The sequence below is a fragment of the Drosophila sulfurigaster genome, unplaced genomic scaffold (assembly GCF_023558435.1).
Source record: "Drosophila sulfurigaster albostrigata strain 15112-1811.04 unplaced genomic scaffold, ASM2355843v2 ctg53_pilon, whole genome shotgun sequence".
Lineage (NCBI taxonomy): Eukaryota > Metazoa > Arthropoda > Insecta > Diptera > Drosophilidae > Drosophila > Drosophila sulfurigaster.
This window is the reverse complement of record NW_026909718.1, coordinates 52,501-61,411: the sequence shown is the minus strand read 5'-3', so window position 1 is coordinate 61,411 and position 8,911 is coordinate 52,501. Positions and strand designations below refer to the sequence as shown.

The 8,911-nt window shown below is 41.2% G+C and overlaps 1 non-coding gene and 1 pseudogene across 1 annotated transcript; both read right to left on the bottom strand.

The window, feature by feature from the left end:
- Positions 1-641: 641 nt before the first annotated feature.
- Positions 642-8,358, bottom strand: LOC133849948 (large subunit ribosomal RNA; annotated as a pseudogene).
- Positions 8,359-8,712: 354 nt separating this feature from the next.
- On the bottom strand, positions 8,713-8,890 carry LOC133849947 (5.8S ribosomal RNA). The gene has a single exon (XR_009895534.1). It is a non-coding gene; the product is annotated as a 5.8S ribosomal RNA (ribosomal RNA).
- Between the last annotated feature and the right edge of the window lie 21 nt (positions 8,891-8,911).

The following is an 8,911-nucleotide window of genomic DNA, read 5'->3' as shown; positions in this document are numbered from 1 at the left end:
CGTCCTTTTGGCTACCAAATAAATATATATTACCAACGCATAATAAATAAATGCATATTTAAAATATGCAAGTATTTTGTACACATAGATATACTATGCATATTCTTAATTTTCGCCACTAATATGATGGCGTCATTTTGCTACCAAATAAATATATATTACCAACGCATAATAAATAAATGCATATTTAAAATACGCAAGTATTTTGTAAACAAATTTTCGCCACTAATATGATGGCGTCCTTTTGGCTACCAAATAAATATATATTACCAACGCATAATAAATAAATGCATATTTAAAATATGCAAGTATTTTGTTCACATAGATATACTATGCATATTTTAATCTTCGCCACTAATATGATGGCGTCCTTTTGGCTACCAAATAAATATATATAATTAACGCATACTAAATAAATGCATATTTAAAATATACAAGTATATTTTGTACACATTGATATATTATTTATTTATATATATAATATATTCATATATTATATAAATATTCTTCTTATATGCGTAATTGTATAACATAATTATGCATACAATTTTACACATTTATATATATAAACATATATACGTTTCCATATATACATCATACATATAATATTTTTTATATATGCCTTAAACATATATATTTTATCGAATCGTCAAGCAAAGGATAAGCTTCAGTGGATCGCAGTATGGCAGCTGCTCAACCACTTACAACACCTTGCCTGTTATAAAAGTCGTTTACAATTGATTCAAGGCTTTGTCATTGTATTAAATAATGTTTTAATATATAACTAGCGCGGCACCAGGTGATCGAAGATCCTCCCAATTTACTATGTTATATGTAACATTGGCATCACATCCATCGTCGTCTATTAAATGAATAATAAACTTTTAATGGTTTAGAAGCCATACAATGCAAATTGCCCCTTATTTATCATTGCAGTCCAGCACGGATACGACCTTAGAGGCGTTCAGGCATAATCCAACGGACGTAGCGTCATACCACTGTTCGCTCGAACAAGTATTGTGCCATTGGTCCGTACCTGCGGTTCCTCTCGTACTACGCAGGAATGCTGTCGCAACAACGTTTTGTCATTAGTAGGGTAAAACTAACCTGTCTCACGACGGTCTAAACCCAGCTCACGTTCCCTTGCATGGGTGAACAATCCAACGCTTGGTGAATTTTGCTTCACAATGATAGGAAGAGCCGACATCGAAGGATCAAAAGCGACGTCGCTATGAACGCTTGGCCGCCACAAGCCAGTTATCCCTATGGTAACTTTTCTGACACCTCTTGTTAAAAACTCTTTAAACCAAAAGGATCGATAGGCCGAGCTTTTGCTGTCCCTGTGTGTACTGAACACCGAGATCAAGTCAGCATTTGCCCTTTTGCTCTATGTGTGGTTTCTGTCCGCACTGAGCTGGCCTGGGACACCTCCGTTATTATTTGAGAGATGTACCGCCCCAGTCAAACTCCCTACCTGGCAATGTCCTTGAATTGGATCATACCTGAGTAATTGGAGTTATACCAAATTTTTAATTTGAGAATACATAAATGCACTCTCTCATTAATGAATTTGTTTGCGATTATATAACAAACTCGTGATACTTTGATCAAGAAGCTTGCATCAAAACCCAATACCATAAGATATAATAAATATATCCGTATAATGGCTAGGAAATGATACACGTTCCATTTAATCAAGTAAGTAAGGAAACAATAAGAGTAGTGGTATTTCATTGTCGATACTAAACCGAAATTTAATATCTCCCACTTATTCTACACCTCTTATGTCTCCTTACACTGCCAGATTAGAGTCAAGCTCAAAAGGGTCTTCTTTCCCCGCTAATTATTCCAAGCCCGTTCCCTTGGCTGTGGTTTCGCTAGATAGTAGATAGGGACAGTAGGAATCTCGTTAATCCATTCATGCGCGTCACTAATTAGATGACGAGGCATTTGGCTACCCTATTGTAGGAAATGAATTTGCCCACACAACAATGCCATATATGGATGGCACGTCATATGACTGTTTTCCCTTTACTTTGTACACAATAGATGTTGGCCAGTGTAGTTGACTTTCAATGAGGAAAGTAAACCTCGGTGCTAACCCACTCCTTGGCGATATCCAGTATGGAACATGAACGTCTTAAAGCCGCAGACTCCGCCATCTACCACCCTGGTACTGATAATATTACTATCACCAGCGTTAAGGACTCCCAGTGCTCTCAGTCGTTTTACCGACCGATAGCTCCAGATGCCCCTCCAGTTTAGCGTAGCAGAAACGATTTTAATGTCCTCATGTGCCTGATAATCCCGAACCAGAGCCGTTCGTACGTCCTGTCTGTCGTAGATCTCAACCTTACTCTGATGAGCTTGGTCAAGATCAAGTCCGTCAGTCACTACCTGAGCGTCGATCACTATCGTGTGATCTGGTCGGAAACCCACCAGGTCCGGCTTATATATCCTGTTCTCTCCCTGCAGACTTGGTTCAGCAATGACAGAGTAGCCTCTCGTCTCAAGACCCCGCTTGAGATAATTAGCCACACTGTTGTGTCTAGCCACCCGCCTCCCATGCGTACGATGACACTTCTGCAGAATGTGGTTTAGTGATTCGGGAGCATCACATCCTGCACGACACTGCCTCTCCAATTCGTGCCTTCCCCTCGTGGTACGAGACCGCGTGGGTAGGGCATTTATCCGCAGTTTGATCCCATTCAAATAAGCTTTTCCAGTTAACAAACGCGTGGGTGCGACAACCCACCCGTGTTGCGGAGCATAACGCCCTGCTTCACGGAGACAGCTACCATCAACAGAGGAGTGCAACCTATCCGCCCAGTACGAGTCGATCAAAGGCGTGTATCCAGAGCCGCGTCTCCCGATGCCTTGCATCTATCTCGGGCCCTCCGAATTTCCGCACTAAGGAACGAACTGGCTGTCTCGGATTGCTCGAGGTGGGGTCATTTTATGTTCGTTAACCTCTGTATGCGCAGCATTGAGCTGTCCTTCGAACTGAGGGAACACCGAGACCCCCACTTGTGTGGGGGGCATGGAATAATGCTACTGACACATCCATAGGAAGATCTAACCATTTCCTTACGACCGACCGTACCAGTCTGTCACACTTTCTCAAAACGCCTATTGCCACACTACCAAGGGTTAGCTTGTGATATAGCTGTGGAATGAGGACAGTTCTGAGGGCGAATAACTTCTGCTGTGGCTTCAGGGGGGACCGCGATATGATATCCAATCTGGGACCAATGTCCTCAGTCGGATTGTAGCGGGCCCTCCCGTCCGCAGTGAACTGGATGCCAAGATACTTCCATTCCTCAGAACGCTTCAAGCTTGGACACTTGCGCGAACCTACACAAAAGCTCCGTGATTCGATCACAGTACACTTCTGCTTCGGTTGCCCCTTGACACTAACAGTAAAACACTTATTAGCGTTTAGGGTCAGCCCAACGGACGCCAAAAGGAGACCGTGGTATCAATGATGCCTGAAGGCCCTTCGGTGTAGAAGCAAACAACACCAGATCGTCTGCGAACGCTGCAGCGTTTGTTTTGGCATTTCCGACACTGACACCAATCTCGTCCGGTAGAGACCTGAGCAACCGGTCGATGACCAAGTTGAACATATGTGGAGACAAAGGGTCACCCTGCTTCACACCTCTAGCAGGGACGAATTCCTCTGATCTCCAGCCTTTACCATTGAGACTAGTGCCACCTCCCAAGTACAAGCTACGTACGTAGTCAACAAAATCCGTTGGTGCACCATACGCGGATAGGGTGTCAATTACCGCTGCGTGAGACACAGAGTCAAACGCTTTGCTGACATCAAGTGTCGCGATATAACACGACGCATGACGTCTATGGTGGTCCCTCAGGATTAAGTCAACTATTGTCGCGTTATCGGCGCAACCGTCAGTAGGAAGAAACCCCCGCTGACGCGGATCCCAATCGACTGATGAGGCCAATCGAGATGCCAAGATGGCATTGAGTTGTCTAACTATGACAGAAGGCACCGATATCGGACGGAAGTCTTCTGGTCGGGATGCTCTTACCGTCTTCGGGATGAAAACGGTTCGAGCCATTCGGAAGAGTGTGGGTAGTTTGCCGCACCAGAGAATAAGGTTCATTATGCGAAGCATAACACCATTGGGAATACTCCTGGCAGTTCTTGGAGATATTCCGTCCGGTCCGGGAGAAGAATTCAATGGCACTTGATGCAATTGCAGGTCCCTAGACGTAATAACAGCTTTATATAATATTCGTTGTTGATTGTTTTACCTTTCTCCAGGTAGTCTATAATCAAAATCCCATATGCATCCCAAAATATGGACGCCATAACCTTACCCGACGATATTTGTGTTTTGGGACGCTTCGGACGGCTTTCACCGTCTACCACCCACTCAGAAGATTGACGACTGGATTCTGGAGTATAGTAGTGTATCCATGTTTCGTCCATGGTTACGTAACGGCGAAAAAATCGGTTCTTTTGCGTTTCAACATGCTTAAACACGCCTCGAAAGCATCGATACTTTGTTGCTATTGGTCCGGTGCTAGCAATCGCGGCAGCCACTTTGAGTAGAGTTTTTTCGTATCCAAATGTTTATGCAAAATCGTAAACAAACAGCCTTCTGATATCTTTGAGGCATCAGCTATCTCCTTTTATTTTAATTTGCGATCGGCCAATACCATTTTTCATATTTCTGCGAAATTTTCTGGCCTAACTGCTGTTTTTGGGCGTCCGCTATGCTCAGCGTCTTCGGTGACCACACGACCACGTTTAAATTCATTATACCAATCCTTAATGGTTGATTTTCCTAGAGAAGAATCCGGGTAATGCCTATCAAGCCAAATTTCGGCTTCTACCGTATTCTTTCCCATCAAAATACAGTGTTTAATGAGGACACGAAATTCCTTTTTCCATATTGTAGAAAAACTCAAAGGTTGTTTCACTTTAAAATTGTAACTTAAAAGCACGTGGTCGCAGAGTTGTAAAATTTTACACAGAGCTTATGATAATTGACACTATCCATAAAAATATCGATGTTTGCTTACTACTGCCCCCTTTATGTCAGGCCGGGGACTTATTGAGCGATGTGTTAGGTGACCATACCCCCTCAAGCAAGTGTCCCATATGGGGCACGGTGCTATTGCAAGAGGAAAGGCTCTGCTGTGTCATGACTTCTCTCCAGTATGGTTCCATAATCTCTTGGTTTGGCATTACCGACTCGTCGGGTCCTGCTAGCAGGGATCCGATGCATCGACCTTTATGTTTGTCCCAGTTGCGCTGAACCCTAGCGAACTGCTGCCTTCTATTTTGTCTCCTATTGCGAGGCTCAGGAAAGACTCTCGCCGAAACCGGACCTTCGTTTCGATTCGGAAAAATTTCAGGAGATAGTTAGACAAACACTGGAGAGTTGCTTCTTTGCCCGAAGTCTGCGCTCCATCAACGATAGATTGCAGAACCTCGACTCTCCACGATCGATTACATCCCACAGGGCCGAAGCCCCGCAGTATCCGCATGAGGACGTCATCCGAATGTATCGATGGTGTGATTGGAACCGACTCTGACATTGAAGAAGAAGACTCAAGCCCACTTATACTAGGGCGGCGCGTAATGGTTTGTGGTTCATTAATTCCGGGGATAAGAGCCGCTTGCCCTCTTAGCTGCTCGATTTTTGCCTTATAATTATCCCTCTGTCGACACTTTTAATAGCATCGACACTGCGTTCTGGAAAATGCAACGCCAGCTTTTATTAATGAACCTCTCGCCATTTGCTATGAGCTCAAGTTCCTTCCTCGCCATCATGGCCAATTCTTCCTCACACCACCTGGTTTCATCACAATGCTTTGTTTTAATTAGACAGTCGGATTCCCCAAGTCCGTGCCAGTTCTGAATTGATTGTTAATTGATAATCGTTATAATTTAAAAGAACTAACTGGTTGCCCAACTAGTATTCTTAAAAATTTTAGCAAGAAAGTTCCACAATTGGCTACGTAACTAAACTATCCGGGGAACAAGAAACTACCATAAATGATAGAAACTCTATTTACCCAGAACGAGCACATAAACCATGTTATTGTTTCCCAATCAAGCCCGACTATCTCAATCTTCAGAGCCAATCCTTATCCCGAAGTTACGGATCTAATTTGCCGACTTCCCTTACCTACATTATTCTATCGACTAGAGACTCTTCACCTTGGAGACCAGCTGCGGATATTGGTACGGCCTGTTGAGAAGTTTGCGTGTCCCCACCATAAATTTTCAAGGTCCGAGGAGAAAATATCGACACAACAGTATATGTCATGCTCTTCTAGCCCATCTACCATATCTCTCTGCGAAAGACTTCCATGGTAGTACGGCTATAAAACAGAAAAGAAAACTCTTCCGATATCTCTCGACGGCTTCTTTATGGTCGTTCCTGTTGCCAGGATGAGCACGAGGCCCATATTTAATAACAAACGGATACTCAACAGGTTACGGAATTGGAACCGTATTCCCTTTCGTTCAAAATTATTCAAGTTTTTTAATTATGACAAAATTTAAATTTTAGTTACTTTTTTACTTGAAAATTTTCGGCTTTCGCCTTGAACTTAGGACCGACTAACTCGTGATCAACCACTGTTCACACGAAACCCTTCTCCACTTCAGTCCTCCAAGGTCTCATTCGATTATTTGCTACTACCACCAAGATCTGTACCAATGACGGCTCCATGCAGGCTTACGCCAAACACTTCTAAGCACACCATTGTACCTTCCTACTCACTAAAGTTTCAAAATTTATATTACAAGTAATATAAATCATCTACTTTAGCGGTAATGTATAGGTATACAACTTAAGCGCCATCCATTTTAAGGGCTAGTTGCTTCGGCAGGTGAGTTGTTACACACTCCTTAGCGGATTTCGACTTCCATGATCACCGTCCTGCTGTTTTAAGCAACCAACGCCTTTCATGGTTTCTGAATGAGTTGTTAATTTGGGCACCGTAACATTACGTTTGGTTCATCCCACAGCGCCAGTTCTGCTTACCAAAAGTGGCCCACTGGGCACATTATATCATAACCTTAAACTTCATATCAAGAAAGTTAAGGTTCTTACCCATTTAAAGTTTGAGAATAGGTTAAGATCGTTTCGACCCTAAGGCCTCTAATCATTCGCTTTACCAGATAAGATTATTTTATACAACAGTTAAATGCACCAGCTATCCTGAGGGAAACTTCGGAAGGAACCAGCTACTAGATGGTTCGATTGGTCTTTCGCCCCTATACTCAATTCTGACAATCGATTTGCACGTCAGAACTGTTTCGGTCTTCCATCAGGGTTTCCCCTGACTTCAACCTGATCAAGTATAGTTCACCATCTTTCGGGTCACAGCATATATGCTCAAGGTACGTTCCAGTTAGAGGCATAAATAATATAAATATTATTATACATAACTATATAGAACGCCCCGGGATTGCGTTAATTAACTATAAATAGTTAAAAACTAATCCCAATAATAGTCAAGTTAATTACGCTATTAGGTTTATATCCCAATAACTTGCACATATGTTAGACTCCTTGGTCCGTGTTTCAAGACGGGTCCCGAAGGTATCCTGAATCTTTCGCATTGTTAATCATACAAGTGCTTATAATAAACATAAAAATCAATGATAATCATGCCATTATATAATTCCGAAAAATTAACGCACTGTACTCATATAATCTATCAGCACTTTATCAAATTTTTGAAATTTATTTTATGTTAAAATGCAAGCACTCTAATTTAAATAAACTCTTATCAAAATTGTTTGATAAATTCCATACATGCTAATAGATTACAATGTCCTTATATGGAAAAAATGCACACTATCGTTATAATATTGATTAAATATTACAATTCTAATGATGAATTTTCCATAACGGATATTCAGGTTCATCGGGCTTAACCTCTAAGCAGTTTCACGTACTATTTAACTCTCTATTCAGAGTTCTTTTCAACTTTCCCTCACGGTACTTGTTTACTATCGGTCTCATGGTTATATTTAGTTTTAGATGGAGTTTACCACCCACTTAGTGCTGCACTATCAAGCAACACGACTCTTTGGAAACATCATCTAATAATCATTAACGTTATACGGGCCTGGCACCCTCTATGGGTAAATGGCCTCATTTAAGAAGGACTTAAATCGTTAATTTCTCATACTAGAATATTGACGTTCCATACACTGCATCTCACATTTGCCATATAGACAAAGTGACTTAGTGCTGAACTGATTTCTTTTCGCTCGCCGCTACTAAGAAAATCCTTGTTAGTTTCTTTTCCTCCCCTAATTAATATGCTTAAATTCAGGGGGTAGTCCCATATGAGTTGAGGTTGTTTAATTACACTTATAGACAATTCTCTGCCTATTTTGAAATATACTATCTTTTTTTTGAAGGTCCATAATATTCACAAAATTATTCTTTATATCATATTCGTTAATAAGAGGCAATTCTAGTTTATAAAATAATATATTTTATGCTAGACATTCCTCAGTATTATTTGAAATGAATAAAGAACATATAATTCTTCAAATTTCTCATGCAACAGAGTTTTAGTATTTTCATTTATTAATTCATATTATGAATATCTTAAGCGAGAACTTTTTAGATTCACACTTATATTATCCAATAATATACAATGTGCTTAAAATTCCGAAAAATTTTAAACAACTTATTTAGCATAGTCTTACAACCCTCAACCATATGTAGTCCAAGCAGCACTAAAAATTAATTAAAGTACATAACAGCATGGACTGCGATATGCGTTCAAAATGTCGATGTTCATGTGTCCTGCAGTTCACACGATGACGCACAGTTTGCTGCGTTCTTCATCGACCCATGAGCCGAGTGATCCACCGCTTAGAGTGATACAATTTTTTTTTTATTTC